Below are 16,063 nucleotides of genomic sequence, written 5' to 3'. Positions count from 1 at the left end.
TTCATTCCATCTTTATTCCAGCCTGATATTGTTCTATGTGTAGCTATCCTGCTCTGTATTCCTCTTGTGACCAAGAAAACGCAACAGCAAGCCCTAATCCATGACTCCATGCCCAATGGTTTGAACTTCTCACACTATGCATCCCAACTCTGCTTGAAAACATCATCCTTCCCACCAAAATCAAAACAAAACCCATGTACACCATAACTAGCCTAAAATTACACCAAAACAAAGTTAAATCATAAAGAGAGAGCCCTCTCTGGTTGCAGGTACGCTAGGACCTGTAGCTAAAAGATTGGTTAGTGGTTACCTCGGCGGTATTCACTTGGGAGTCAAAGGGAACAACCTGAGTGATACAATCAGGACTTGCAATGAGGGCGGATGTGAAATGGCAATGAGTTATGAAATATATTGCGTCGGGTCCGGGCCCATCGCAATCGCATATCGCAATGCAAGGAGGGTGCATTCATGTTAAAAGGCTTATGATCTGCCAATGTGATGTTTTAATGAAAATACATAGTTTTATAATAAAACTTAAGGTTTCGGGGTATTTTATTAAAGGGAGTTAATAATATACGGGAAAAGGGACTTTTAGGGGTTTAATATGCTAAGTTAGCGATCATACGAAATATGAGCAGAAGAAGGGAAATATACGAAGTATAAATCTTTATCATGAGTTATTTGCTTTTTATATATACTTTAATACTTGGGCTAAACACCTTTTTGTGGGTAAAATGGGATTTAACACGGTAAAAAGGGATTTTACATGGGAGTTTTTACTTTTCCTAGGCAAAAAGGGTTTTGACCTTAGGAAAAGGGGTTTTTATGGAAAATGAATGAATATGAATGTATGAGGGTAGGAAGGGGAAATTAGCAAATATAGGGATGAATGAGGATGAATGGGAAGTTAATTAATTTATCTTGTAGACCTTCATTTGCTTTGTGTAATTACCTCATGGACATAGAAACATATGATAAAACATGATAAATGTACATTTTGTCCAAAAAGTCATCATACTTCTGCAACCTTTCTCTACTTACCCTTTGCTTATCCTATCATTTTTTCTTCACTTAATGGGTGAATTTAAGCTAGCAAACCCTTTTCCTTTCTTTTATTTTACAAAAGCAAACTATCTAAATCAACCCTTATAACATCCAAGGGCTCAGATTAAACTGATGAGCACCTTTTTATTCTCTACCTAACTATTGATCTGCCAAGATTAAACAGTTTGGCCAGATCTTTATTCTCTAACTATAACATCAAATTTAAAGCATGAAGAAATCAAGATTAAACTATTTGACTGTCATGGGTTGTGGAATTTATGACAAGCTGCACACAACCATTATTTTGCGGAAACAATAGTAGTGGCATTTAGACTTGCTCACTTTCAAAGTTTATTTGTTTTCTTTTCTTTCTAACCTAACATTTTATTTTTGTCTTGATTTTTTAGGACATCCAACCTAACATTTTCTTTGATATGGACATCATCATCAAGATTTTTTCACTAACATTTTATTCACTATTGTTATGTCCATATCCTAACTTAACATTTTTTCAAATATTCTATCTTATCAAAACCAAAAAATGCCACAACAACTGCACAAGATGATTGTCAATTGGGCCCACTTGGAATATCACAATCGAAACTTTCTGACCCATTCCATTGGTATGACCTCCAAAAACTTGCGATCATTGATTTTTGTTTGGGCCCACTTGGAATACCGCAATCAGCAATTTCTAACTTGTGCCATTAGTATGACCTCTAAAAACTTGCAATCGTCGATTGTCGATCACCTCTTCTGCTTAGCCCTTGATTCCTTGCTCTTCTTGTGACCATGGGCCAGTTCCCATATCGAAGCCCCCCCAAACGGAGGTTTGTTATCAGTGAATTCCTTTTGATGCACAATACACTGCTTCCACAGATCGTCGATTGCTAATTGATGATGTCATCACTGCCACATGTCACTTCCTTATTGGTGACACATATCACCCAGATATGCCCCCATAGGACCCTAAAAATGCCATATCAGCATGCCACGTGTCCTTCATACCACCATGTGTCACCTATCGGAGCTAATCCTATGCAGTCACATGTTTAGTTTGAGGAGAGAGAAAAGGCCCATCCTCCCTTGGTTTCGCATTGAATTCCTTTGTCACATTTTTCGAGGCAACTCCCGACATTTTACCCTGTCGGCCCGTTTTTCCCTGCAATTTCTCTATAGTGGTCAATTCACATACTGTCGGGACCTCCAATCTCCGATTGTAAGATTTTCCCTTAAGGCATTTTCTCCATGGCTTTTGGTTTTCAAGGGAAACTTCGATCTACTAACTTCTGACTCTGGGGTCCATTTGAGGAGTTCCATCTACTGTTAGAAATATAGTTCCAAGAAATATCCATTGGAGGGGGTCTGATTTAGCTTTGGGTACTTATGTGGCTTGGAATATGGCTGCAAACCTCTCTGCTATTTTACATCCTTTATACAACCAAAAAAAATAATGCAGAGAGTGACAACATTGGCTCCACCTAGGAACAATGCCTTGCTTGTAAGGTGTCGAGAACCTGCAGTCTAGAAGCCTTCTATCTATTGGGCATGGATTCATTTGTTCATGCATATAAAAATAAAAACAAAAATATAAAGAACTGAAATCATTACTAATATTTTACAATAACTCACCGATATGTACAATGGGTGAGAATTGACCCTCTTAATGCTGGAAATAAAGCTTGAGGAATTGCCCATTTATGGGCAAATCAAGCATGTCACCCTCCAAGTTCTCTAGCATAAAATTATTGTTTTCTTTAGCCTTATTAACCTTGAAGGGTCCAAACCATAAGGGATCAAATTGACCATGTTTCCCTTTGTCTTCTCTCCTCACATCCTAGCTTATGACTACATCTCCTAGTTGAAGAGGCTTGTCCCTAGCTTTCTTATCAAATAGGGAATTCATTTTTTACTAGTAGTTTTCTAACCAGTGATTTACATGTTCTTAGGTCTCCTGGAGCTCCACCAATTGATGCATCCTTCTAGTTAGGGAGTTGGGTTCTTCTTCTGCATCTTGTATCATCTTAGCCACTGGCATAGCAAGCTAAATAGGGAATATCACAGCTTTTCCATAAACCAAATCGAAAGGGGATTTACCTATGGATATTTTAGAGTGACCCTGTTCACCCATAGTGAAAATTTAAGTTGAGAATCCTAGTTCCTATAACTTTCTGCATTTGCCTTCTTTAGGATTCTCACCACCATTTTGTTTGAAGACTCATCCAGCCCATTTCCTTGAGGATAGTAAGTAGTGGAGTGACCAACTGTGATATTGAATTTCTGACAAAAAGTGTAGAATTTTGCATACTTAAATGCCTGGGCATTATCAATCACAATCTTTGCAAGACATCCAAACTAGGCCAAGGTATTCTCCTCCAAAAAAATTATCACCATTGTGACAGTTGCATTCCTAGCTGGGATTTCTTCCACCCATTTGGTGAAATATTCTGTGGCTATGAGGATCCACCTGTGTTGGACACTAGAAGGAGGATGTATCTCTCTGATGAAGTCTAGTCCCCATTGTCTGAAGGGTTCTTCTACAATAACAGGGATCAAGGGGAGTGGAGCCAATTTTTTCTTTTCAGCAAACACTTGACACTGCTAATAGGACCTAACATAAGAATGAACATCTCCAAATAGCGTGGGCCAATAGAACCCTGCTTTCAGTATATTATGTGTAGTGGTCTTCCAGCTGTAGTGCCCCCAAAAAACATCACTATGGAAGTCCTTCGTCAATCTTTGAGTTTCAGTCTCCACCAAACACAATAGCAGAATCCCCACTATATCTTTTCAGTACAGTTTCCCATTAGATATAACAAACTTCTGGGCTTGGGCCCTCAATGCTCTGTACGTGGATTTTTCCACCTTTGTTGGGCATCTCAAAAACAACAAATAGTGAGTGACATTTTGATACCAAGCCGAAGTTTCATATTTGATATGAATCTTTTGGACTACACTTTTGATCATGGGTTGTGTCCCCTCTTCACCTTCTTTTGTTAACAAATTGATCCCCATTTCCTGAAAATTTGAATCTAATAGGATTTTTGCTAATCCTTGTCCTTTATTGAGATTATTGGGTCTTACCTCCATGTCGTACTCTTGGATTTTTGAAATCCACTTACCCCTTTTACCATCATTGTCTCCTTGTACCAATATGTCCTTCATCGTTGTTGTTGGGACACAAGCCACGATGCTCGAGTGTAACACATAAACTCTGAAAGCCTTCATATATTTGACTAGAGCATATACCTGATTCTCCATTATATTATACTTCAACTCAGCATCCTGCAACACCTGGCTGAAGAAAGCTATGGGTTGCTGATGGCCTTCCTTATTTTTCTAAAGTAACATTGCATCTACAGTATGGGCGGAGGCAAAAGAAAAGATATAAAATGGCCTCGAATAGTCCGGGTTGGCTAGCATTGGAGCCTCTGCAAAAGCTCTCTTCATTCAAGAGAAGGATTCCCGGTAATCTGGGCTCCACTTGACTTCATTCTCTTTCTATAACATTTCGATAATACCTTTCACTATTTCAGTGTAGTTAGGTACAAACCTTCTCAAGAAATTATTTTTCTCCAAAAATACTTGGACCTTCTTCTTATTCCTTGGCAAGGAAATCTAATTGATAGCCTCCACCCACTTATGATCTATCTTTACCATTTCCTACACCACGATGTGCCCCAATAACTTTCCTTCGCTCAAAGCAAACTAGGATTTCTTGGGATTCAACGACAGTCCATACTTTCTCAACTTTACAAAGGTAAGTTTTAGATGTTTGATTTTCTCCTCATTTGTTTTGGAGAAAACAGTGATGTCATCCAGATAAACCACCACAAACTTCTCTTTCTCCCCCACAAATGTTATATCCATTTCCCTCTGGAATGTTACTCCTATGTTTATTAAGCTGAAGGGCATGCTTGTGTTCATGAAAGTCACCCATGGAATGGTGAATGTAGTTTTATTTTGATCCTCAGGTTTCACTGCCACTTGGTTATACCCTGAAAATCCATTCATCATTAACATCCTAGAAGAGCCAACTACCTTCTGTAAAATGTGGTCCATTTTAGGCAATGGGTAGTTGTCCTTCAAAGAAACTTTGTTCAGGTTCTTGAAATCTACACACAGCCTGATTTCTCCATTCTTCTTTCTAACAGGAACTAGATTGGAAACCCGTTCTCAGTATCTCAGTGGTATAATGATCTTAGCTTGAAGCAACTTCTTCACTTCCTTCTCAATGGATGGAAGTAGAAGTGGTTTAATCTGTCTTATCTTTTTCTTACATGGTTTCATATCATTCTTCAAAGGGATCTTATGTTGCATAATATTTACATCAAAAGTTTTAAAATCATCATAAGACAAAGAAAAAACATCTTTATAGGCTTTCAAGAGATTTAAGTACCTTTGTTTGTAGTGCTGAGGGATCTTTGTTGATAGCTTCATCATTCTTGGTTCATACTCTGAGCCTATGTTGCAATCTTCCACCAGTTCCTCATTGTCTTCTTCAGTAGGTTTAGCAGCCACATCATTTGATTTGAAAATCCTCTCCAAAGGAACTAGTCCCTATGGGATAGCATTTCCCTTCAGTTGTAGAACTTTGTGTCCGACGATACTTTCCTCCCATGCAGTTGTTTATTCTTCAGTCACTTCTTCCTCCTCTTGATCAATCACAGAGTTTGAGAATTCCCCGATGACCTCCATGAATCACTTGATTTTCTCATTGTCCTCAAACACTTGCCAGTGTTTCACATTGTCAAGCACCGAGGGTCTGTGTCTAACTTCAATTTCATATCTGAGCAGAGGATTTTGGGGTGGCTTGAAGTTGCTAGCAGCTATAGCTAAAGAATCATCCATTCTATTTCCTTCTCTTGGAAATAATTGGACATTAAATTCCAAGAAGAAGTTGTCGATCAAGTCCCAAAATTCATTTCTATAAGCCCTCAGCCGAGGGTGATTGGTTTGCAATTGGTCTTTGATCTGCTTGACTACCAATTCAGAATCTCCAAATATGATCAGGAATTCAATATTTAGATTCTTTACCGCTTGCAGGCACAACAACAGTGCTTAATAGTCTACCACATTTTTGGTGGCCTCAAAATCTAATTTGAAAGAAAGAGGAATTAAGTTACCTTCTAGGGATATCAATAATACCCCTACCCCATTTCCCTCTTTTGAATTTTCCCCATCAAAATACAACTTCCATACCTTGCTACATTCTTTCAGATATCAGCCTGATTGGACTGCAGGCTGTATCTGTGTTTCCTCTATAATGAATTCATCTTCTTCCATCATAAAGTAGGAGATGTCCCTTTTTGTCCCATACATAGGTGCATTGTCAGAACAATCAGCTCTGGTGACTGTTTTAACAAATATGGATTCTCTATAAAGTCTCCTTTCCTCTCCACCAAAGATAGGAATGGTGGCATAAGTCAGATCCAACTTGATAGACCCTCCAATATTAGATCCCCAGGACCTGGACAACAGCATACCAAACCTTGCTGGGATGTCAGCAACTACAATATCCATTACCACACTTTTTGTTGGGATCTGGGCCAAATTTACCACTAGGTCTTTGATCATCCCCAAGCATTTGACCCTCTTAGAGTCAAAATAATAGAGATCCTTATAGGGTCTGGTTATCTCTAGACCCAGCTACTCCATTATAGATAATGGCATCAAATTATGAGAAGCCTCGGAGTCTAACATGCAATTGTGAAGTAGGAGGTCATGTATTACCAGAGTGACATAAAAAGGTGGGGTGGAAGGATCTTTCTCCTCAACATGTGGTCCAAAGACTACCATAGGCCTTTCTTCCTACAGGTTTAGACTGTCAAGGGGTTGGATTGAAGTGGAAGGAAACAAAAACTAAGAGACTTGGGCCTTGTAAGTGGGTTGTTTCAAGAGCTCAGACAATGGGACTGGGATCTTGACCTTTTAAAATTATTTCTAAAGGTTAAAGAGTGCATGGCCTTTTTCTCCCATGCTAGTTTCTACAGGCTTGTTTCCTCTTTCGGCAATAGGTTTAGTGGGAGGAGGTGACTTACCTTCTTTAATGACTTTAGGCTGACAGTTGTTTGGGTCAGAGGACTCTTCCTTTCTTGAGATAGTTGGGTCTATATGTCTCTTTCCCTTGTCAGCAGACTTAGGGGGCTCCTGGGAAGAATTACCTTCATTCTGATCTGGTGTTCTTGATCTCTTTCTAGATGATCATAGATCATACTTCTTGTGCAGTTGAGCCTGCATGAAGTCAGCGAACTGTTTGCAGTAGTCATCGATCTCCTCATCATCCAGTGTGGCATGAATCTCTTCCCCTCTTCATATGTCTTGAGTTCTTGTTCCTCATCAGAGAAAGAGGAGTACAAGTTTCCCTGAAAATTGCTTGCATCCTGTGATGGTTCCTCCGGATCATCTTCTATGTACAATGGAGGATGAATATGATCTTGTTGCTCTTTCCTCTCCCTTTACATTAACTATAGGGGAGGCCTTCTATATTGGGGATTGTATCCCTGATTGGAAGCTGGGAAGTTCTGTCTCTGAAGGCTTTTATTCTCCAACTCCATCCTTGTCAGTTTGTTGGATAAGTTCTTTATCAACTTATCCATTTCCTCTATCCTCTGTTCTTGGAATTCTCTTCCACTTGAGGAAGGTGTCTCCTCCTTCCCCTTTTTCTTCTCTCCCAGATCGGATCTGCCTCTAAACTTTCCGGTCAAGGTATAATTCACTTCTACCTCGAGAGCGTCAATTTGAATTTGATCTAAGGAAGGAGACTTCCTCTCTCTTAGTGTGAAACCAAATTTTGAATCAAAATCCCCAGCAAAGACTACTCTGGTAATGGCCTGTGGGGGTTTAATTTCAACAGGCATATTGTTATACAGTTTATTAAATCTTTTAATAAAATCATAGATATCCTCACCAGATTTCTTCTTGATAGCATTAAACTCTGTGAGGATGTATCCGTGGTCTCTCTTCTCTCCCAACTTTTGAAGAAAGGAATTCTCCATCTCCTCGCAAGTGGTAATAGAATTATTGGGCAAGGATTTGAAATACTTCCTAACTTCTTTGTCCAAGGATTGGATGAAGAGTCTCAGCACTACATCATGATGTTCTACATTTTGATTTTCTATAAAGGCACTGAATATCTCTATGTGTCTCTGTGTTGTGATGGTCTCTTCATTATACCTAGGCAGGAGCTTGAGATAGTCTTGTGGCATTGAATTTAGGGGTTGAGGTATATTTAAGGGTGCATACGTGTTTAACAAAAAGCCTGGGACAGCCATTTGGATTAGAGGTGGAGGTGTTGCTTGAATTAATGAAGGAGCTTGAGGGATAAACAATGGTAAGACAGTGGACTGATAGTGGAATGAGGAACTGTTCACATTGTGGGTGAGGCTGCTTTGGAGTGTGTCTTTTATTTCCTCAACTTCTTCTTTGACCTCTATGGACGTAGTACTAAACAAATGACCACCTTCTGGAGGATATACCAGAATTCTAGGAGGAAGTTCAGTACAATGGATTACTGCCCACTATGAACTGGATGAAAATGTTTTAGGAAATGAAGAGATAGTCATATCAGTGTTTGGAGTCTTTTCCTTCCAAATTCTTCTAGAGATTATTCTTTCTGGGTCAGATATGGACGGAGTACCTTATAGTGAGGTATCTGAGCGAGTATGGGGTCTCTGATACGCCAGAATGATTAACTAGAATTTCAGACAGTGGGGCCGCCAAGGTATTTACCATAATATTGAAATGGTGAAGTCGCTAAGGTATTTATCATAATATTGAAACAGTGAAGTCGCCAAGGTGAGAGATCTTCAACCCATTCTTACCTTGCTCACCTAATAGAGGGAATGAAAATATTTGTCATACCTAGGGAAAAATATTCTAATTCGTTCCACGGAAACGGCGCCAAAAATATGTTGTATCTTTTTCTAAGACTAGGATCACAAGTACTTCAGGAAATAGAAAATCTTCCTAGAGACAAACTTTGGGTTGATTGTAGACTAGTGCCTAGGACATCTTAAGAGAGTGCTCAACAAATTTTAGAGTAGAGGCTTGTGGCACTTCATTTATGTCACACAAATACAAATGAATTTGATCTAGAACCATTCCTAAAGATACCAAATGGAATGCTGTTGATATACAGGAGTACTTAGAAAATAATATTTAATTTAAGGTGGCTAAATAAGATCTAGAGCTTGCAGTGCTTTAGTGGTTAAAACATATGTAAATGGAGGGAGATAATAATGGAGGAATCCATCACATAGGGCTTAATACATAAGAATCCTATATATCAAGACTCAGAGAGAAACAGAAAAGAGGGGATTCTATGAACTGTTGAGATGCATGGAACGATTTTTAAAGACTTGATTTCCACCTTGAAATAAGCATTATCCACTAGCGTTTCTGATTTAAATGAATCTGTATCTAAAGGGAAACACAGCTATTTGCTACTATGACATGCAATCTGTGAAGAATTAAAAACATATATGAAAAACAAAGAGAGAAGAACATACTGCAATCCAAATAAGTTGGAATCACCATAAACTTTGTATTAATCTCTTCAGGAAAACCAAAATACAACAAGCTTCAAGAAGGCCTTTATGAAAACAGGAAAGGTCTCGTAGAAGAGTTGTCTTTCCCAAAATTCTGAACCTTATCTAAGTATTTATTCCTCCCTTTTATAAGGAAAGGGAGAGCTTGAAAATCCATTACAAAAATATCTTATCCTGAGCATCCAGTTGTCTGAATGACTAATTGTCTCGATGTGCATGCTCTAACACCTTCAATTATTACAACATAATGATATTATTGGTTACAAATAAACAGAATGACAAACTTCCAAACTAACTAAATAACAATCATGAAAACTAAATGTTGCTTCATGAAAATATCTCCTTTCCACTTCCTCAGATGGCCTCTCATCTAGCCACATTCTATTGCATCATGTCCTACCCACTCTAGGTTTGTTCGATGTCACTTTTAGTCTTAACAGTTTTAGTTTTCCACTTGTAGGGACCGAGAGCGATCATCATGATGGTCTCTGTGCTACTCGTGGATCATAGTTTCTGACTCATTCATCCCTTCGAGTTCCCTGTATAACACTATCGGAGCCCCAACTGCCTTTTAAAACATCCATGGTGCAATATCAGGGATTTCCCCGCACTATTACTTTACACTGAAAAACCTTGCAAATTTGTGAATTATGATCCCCTTTAGCCCCCTTGTTCTTTGATCCCTTCCCCTTTTTCATCATATGACTGGGGGCTATAACCAAGTGTTTAGTCCTGGGGAGATAAAGCCTTTGAATGTGTGTTTCAGAGACCCTTTCCTTTGTTACATGAAATCCCGCTTATCAGCGAAATCATCGACCTTTACACTAGACCACCTCTGCGACATTGTGCATGTCGATCATCGATTCAGCCCACTTGGAATGTCGCAATAGACACTTTTTGACCTGTGCCATTTGTATGACCTCTAAAAACTTGTGATCACCGATCGCCAATTTGGCCCACATGGAATATCACAATTGGAATTTTCTAACCCATGCCATTGGTATGACCTCTAAAAACTTGCAATTGCCAATTTTTGATCACCTCTTTTTCTTAGCCCTTGATTCCTTGCTCTTCTTGTAACCTTGGGCCATATCCCATATTGGAGCCCCCCAATTGCAAATTCATTATCGGTGAATTCCTTTTGACGCACAATATGTTTCTACTATCGATCGTTGATTGTCGATTGGTGACGTCATCACTGCCACATGTCGCTTCGTGAGTGGTGACACATGTCACCTAGATATGCCCCCATAGGACCCTAAAAATTCCATATTAGCATGCCACATGTCCTCCATACTACCATGTGTCACCTATCGGAGCTAACCCTATGCAGCCACGTGTCCAATTTGAGGAGAGAGAAAAGGCCCATCCACCCTTGGTTTTGCATTGAATTCCTTTGTCACATTTTTCAAGGCAACTCTCGATGTTTTACCCTATCACCCTATTTTCCCCCATAATTTCTTTGTATTGGTTGATTAATGTACTCTCGAGACCTCTGATTTCAGGATTTTCCCTTAAGGCATTTTCTCCATGGCTTCCAATTTTCAAGGGCAAATTCGATCTGCTATAACTTATAACTCTGGGGTCAATTTGAGGAATTATGTATACCGTTGGAAAGCTAGTTCCGAGCAACTATCCATTGGAGGGGGTATGATTTAGCTTTGAGTACTTAAGTGGCTTGGAATATGGTTGAAAACCTCTCTTCTCTTTTGAATGCTTTAGACAACAAAAAACAAATAATGCAGAGGGTGACAACAGGAAGTATGGTCGAAGGCGGTCCACATTGAACATTGGGTGCAAGCCAAGGAATGGGGGAATGTTGAGTTCAAAATAATTATCTCCCACAGCCTTGGTAATAATCTAAGCACCATATAAGAGTGGTCTGAGCTTACGATTGGTTCTAATAAGGCATTCTTTGTGCAAATGTAACCATACTTTGTCGCCACATGAAACTTGTGTGGCACCCAATGTGGATCATGTCATTTCTTGTACTTCAAATTTGACTTCTCCAAGATGTCGTGAACCTGCTGGCGAATGTGTTGGATGCGTTCAATAAATCTGGTCGCTTTATCAGCCTCGGACAATACACGTGGTTTTTTTCTTTGTAGTCACATAAGGAAATGCAACATCAATCAGACACAATGGTTGAAATCCTAGACCTACTTGAAAGGGACCACGACTATTCGAGCTATGGAGATCCCTATTATAACGGTGTTGCACATAGGGAAGACTCTCGTACCAGGTTTGTGGATGCTTGGAGGTGTACATGCGGAGTATGTGCACTATCATCCTGTTGACAACCTCCCTCTGGCAATTAGTCTGGGGATGGAAGGCAAATGACTGGTGACCTTGGTGTCCAATAGTGTCTAGAGGCTTGACTAGAATGTGCTCAAGAACCTGTTATCCCAATCTGATATAATGGTCTACATGATCCCAAAATGTGCCCACACTCATTTAAAGAAGAGTTTCACAATGTTCTCTATTGTGATACTCTACTTGTAGGCTGCCAATATAGCCATCTTAGAAAATTTGTCCACGACTACAAATACATAATCATTACCATGCTTGATAGAAGGGAGTATAGACATATAGTCCATGTATATGGATTCCCACGGTTAGCTGGGAGTAGACAAAGGAGTGTACATACCTTGATTCTTGATGATTGGCTGGGCGATAGTGCAGGCAGTGTAGGATCTGATATATTTCCCAACATCTAGTCAGAGTTTTGGCCAATAAAAGTATTTTTGTATTACAACCATAGTTTTCTCAACACCAAAGTGTCATGCAACCCGACTGTAGTGCGCCTCCCAAATCAGCTTGGCACGCTCGCTTGAATGAATACAAAGGTGGCCTAAGTAACATAATAATTCAAACCTCGAGGTGGAAATCGGGAACTTTCTTTCCATCTACTAGCATCTGGTATCTGGAGGTGAACTATGGATCATTTTTGTATGGTTGTGACCATCTAGAGGCCTCGTGGCCAAAAGAGGTTAGAAAAATAGTCAGTGCTCCAAATGGGGGTCAGTTGAGGCAGTCTGCAATATGATTGGTGCTTCCCTTTTTGTATTTAATGTTCAAGTGGAATTTTTGTAGATACGTAGACCACTTCTAATGGTGATTGTTCTGCAACTTTCCTTATGTCTGTAGGAACTGAAGAAGTCGGTCATCAATGTGGATGACCATCTCCTTCCCCATATTGTAATGCTTCCATTGACGGCAAGCTTGCACAATAGAATACATCTCTTTATCATAGGTGGGGTACTTCTGAATTGTATCAGAAAGTGTCTCACTTTGATAGGCCACTAGATGTCTTTGTTTGGTAAGGACTGCACCAATAGCATAGTTAGAAGCGTCTGTTTCAATTTCAAATGGTTGTTGCAGGTCTGTCAGTGTGAGTATTGGTGCAAAGTAGAGGCGGTGCTTCAACTCAACACACACTTTCTGTTGGGACTCATATCAGGAAAACTTTGCTTTCGCCCTACCCTTAGTAATCTGACTCAAAGGCCAGTTGATAAGGGAGAATCCCAACACGAACCTCCGATAAAAATTTGTAAGGCCCAAAAAACTGCGAAGCTCTATTAGAGCGGTCGGGGTTGGCTAATCCCGAATGAATTGGATCTTAGTTGGATCCACATGAACGCCACACTCATCTATGATGTAACCCATATATTGGACTTGGCTCATGCCAGAGGTGAATTTCTCCAAGTTGGCACACAGTTTGTGTTGCCGAAGGGTTTGAAGGACCTACCAAATGTGTTAAAAGTGTTCTTCCTAACTCTCGTTGAAGATGAGGATGCCATCTAGATAAACAACCACGAATGAGTTGGTGAACGGCCACGAGATTTCATCCATTAGCCTCATAAAAGTAGAAGGGGAATTTGTCAACCCAAAGGGCATAATCAACCATTCAAAAAGGCCTTCCTTGGATTTGAAGGCAGTCTTCCATACATCTGTGGGCTCTATTTGAACATAGTGATAGCCAAACTTCAGATCGATCTTGATGAAATACTTGGCCCCCTTGAGTTGGTCTAGAAGGTCATCAATCTTTGGGATTGGATACCTATTCTTGACGTTGATTTTGTTTAGTGCCCGATAATCAATGCAGAGCCTCCAGGTACCATCCTTCTTCTATATAAGTACAATCAGGCTCCCACAAGGCGAGTAACATGGTCGTATGTGCCCTTTTTGCAGTAATTCCTGGATTTGTTGCTTGATCTTTTCATTCTCTAGAATGGAGCGGTGATATATTGGCACGTTGGGTAGAGGTGCTCCGAGAGCCAGATCGATCGAATGCTTGACCTAACAATGCAAGGATACCCCTATAGGTGAGGAGAATATGTCCTTGTATTCTTCCACAACCCTATACACTTGCTTCTATTGCGTGGAGGAACCCTTCCAGTGGGCCATGGATGTGTCTACGGTCTTCCCCTTACTTTGAGAGAGAATCAGAAAGAAAAAAAAATCCCAAGTCTGGGAGATGATCTTACTGCATTTCTTAACAAAGATCAAAGAGATGGTGGTAGGCGAGGCTACCTCTAGTATCTTGTATAACTTATTACCCAAAGAAATAATAATAGAGTGAGGTCTATCCTCATATACAACATTCCACTTCCACAATTATCAGTGTCCTAATAATGCATCAGAAACTTCAAGAGGAGAAATATCACACAGCACCTCATCCGTGAAGGGCTTGATAATGTACGAAAGGCAGAACTTCTAGATGATGCAGGGATCTCATCCTTGGTGCAGCCACTCAATGGTGTATAGCTCTGGATGTGTTGTAGTTGGCAGGCCCAACCGCTTCATGACCTCTGCTGAAATGAGGTTCTTTTGGTTCCCTTTATCGACAATGAACTGCAGCAGAGAACCCTTCACTCACATTTGTGAGTGGAAGAGGTGTTCCCCCTCCTTTCGATCTTTAGGCTCAATATTCTGGATCTTAGTGATGGTCGTAGTGGGCTCCATGTCAATGATTTGCTTCCCTTTGTCATTCCCCTTGTCAGGTTTGTCTCAGAGTCAGAACCTGCATCTAATTCAGAAGCCTTCACCTCGGCCACCAGTGACTACTTGGGCTGACACTCACTTGTGTTGTGAGTGGAGCTCTTATGGAATTCACACCACTTTCCCATGTCCTTCTTTGTCTTCATGGTTTTTTTATTTTCTTGCGGATTTGGCAGGTTATCCTGGGTCACCCCGCCTTGGCTTTGTCCTTTGATCTATAGTTTTGGGGCACCTTTCCCTTACTTCGGATTCACGGATCCAAAGTCTCTCTTTTTCTGTTTAAACTTAGGCTCAATCTTGACTGCATATCGGTATGTCGTACCGAGCGAGGAGATGTCCAAGAACTCCATCTCATCCTGGATGTACCTGTGTAGATAGTTGCGGTACTTGAGTACCAAATACCGCTCAGAATCCTTGATACCCAACTTTATGTGAAGGGTATGAAAAACATTGGTAAATTATGGCATGTCTTGGTCCCTTCCCTGTCACAGCAAGGTCCACTTTATGTATTTATCTTCATAGCTCCCAACATGGTAGTACTGCTCCTTAATCGTGTCTTAGAATGAATTCCCAGTGGGTGCCACTGAAAATAGTGAGGGTATGGCACTTCCAAAGTAGATGTTGGAAGGAGATGCATCGCCTTTGGGTAGTCATTGAAGGATCTGGGAAAAATTTTCCATCACCGCGTTCCTCTATCACTTGATGGCTTCTTCGAGCAAGATTTCGAAAGGATCTATTATCCCCTAGTCTTTCTTTTCTTCCGCCATGGGAGGCCGTCGGGGTTTGTGAGGTTAGTCTTGCAAAATTTCGACCAATTCGAGCCCTAACTCCTTATATCCCAACCTCGTTGGGCACATGCAAAGAAAAATTGAAAAAGAGAAGACCGCTCTGATACCAATGATCCAAAATTAAACAGGAACGCAACAAATTATAGATGTAACCATAAATACAGAGATGCAGCAGAAATAACACTTCATTTCATTGATCTCAAATACTGAAATAAGCTTACAAACAAAATGGAAATAAACTAGCTTGGGTGATGGTAGCTTATCTCTGAGAAGAGATGTGGTGGCTACATGCCTCTGAACTGTGTTACAATGAGACTCGAAGGCCTATTTATTATTGATAAACAATGGAGAACCCTAAACATCCAAAAATATAACCCTAGGAGATGAAGCACCAAAACTATGGGCCCCATTTGGGTAAATTGGTACATCAACTTCATGGGGTCATAACTTTGGCATACAATCTTCGTTTGATGCGGATAATACCTCGTTACAAATATCTATCCAAGGAATACAACTTTTGAATGGAAAACATTAGCTAAGGAGTCATGTTTGCCCCAGTTTTCCCAAAAACGTCGTTTAGGGCATTACAACAACTCTAGAAGTTCAAAACTCAAAAAACTGCCAAAAATAGTAAATTTTGCTACAATGAAGGAAACTGAAAAACTAAAAGAGACAGTGGTG

General features: G+C 40.1%; 1 pseudogene; it reads right to left on the bottom strand.

The window, feature by feature from the left end:
- Positions 1–8,042, bottom strand: part of LOC149168591 (DNA topoisomerase 1 beta-like) — a 46,701-nt pseudogene extending 38,659 nt beyond the window's left edge.
- Between the last annotated feature and the right edge of the window lie 8,021 nt (positions 8,043–16,063).

This window comes from Pinus tabuliformis, chromosome 4_2 (genome assembly GCF_031772625.1).
Source record: "Pinus tabuliformis cultivar Carrire ecotype Pingquan chromosome 4_2, CPIR1, whole genome shotgun sequence".
Lineage (NCBI taxonomy): Eukaryota > Viridiplantae > Streptophyta > Pinopsida > Pinales > Pinaceae > Pinus > Pinus tabuliformis.
Note: the sequence above shows the minus strand (reverse complement) of the source record. Positions and strands in the feature narration are given on the sequence as shown.